Raw genomic sequence first — 359 nt, 5'->3', positions numbered from 1 at the left:
GGACAGCGTGGTGGTGATGGTGGTGGTGAGGATGATGATGATGGAGGAAGTCATGTGAGGAGGAGCTAGTTTGTGGCTAGTGAGGGGACTGTAGGGACTGCCCCGGAGTTCTTTGAAAGAAAGGGGATGCTCTCAGGGATGGCCTTGGGGAAGGAAGAGGTGACAGGGAACATGGAGGGAGGGGCAGTAGGTGTCCCGCCCATTGTGGGGGTCGGCGCCTAGGGGCGGAGCCGCCACTGGGTGGGGCCCAGGCCACCGCCCCCTGCGTTCCCGGCGGCGGGCGGGCCTCGGGCTGGAGGCGGGCCCACCCGGAGGGGAGCGCGCGGCGGTGAGTAAGCTGCAGCCGGCGGCTCGGGCAG

The sequence above is a fragment of the Chrysochloris asiatica genome, unplaced genomic scaffold (assembly GCF_000296735.1).
Source record: "Chrysochloris asiatica unplaced genomic scaffold, ChrAsi1.0 scaffold00076, whole genome shotgun sequence".
NCBI classification, from domain to species: Eukaryota; Metazoa; Chordata; class Mammalia; order Afrosoricida; family Chrysochloridae; genus Chrysochloris; species Chrysochloris asiatica.
This window is presented reverse-complemented; position numbering follows the sequence as displayed.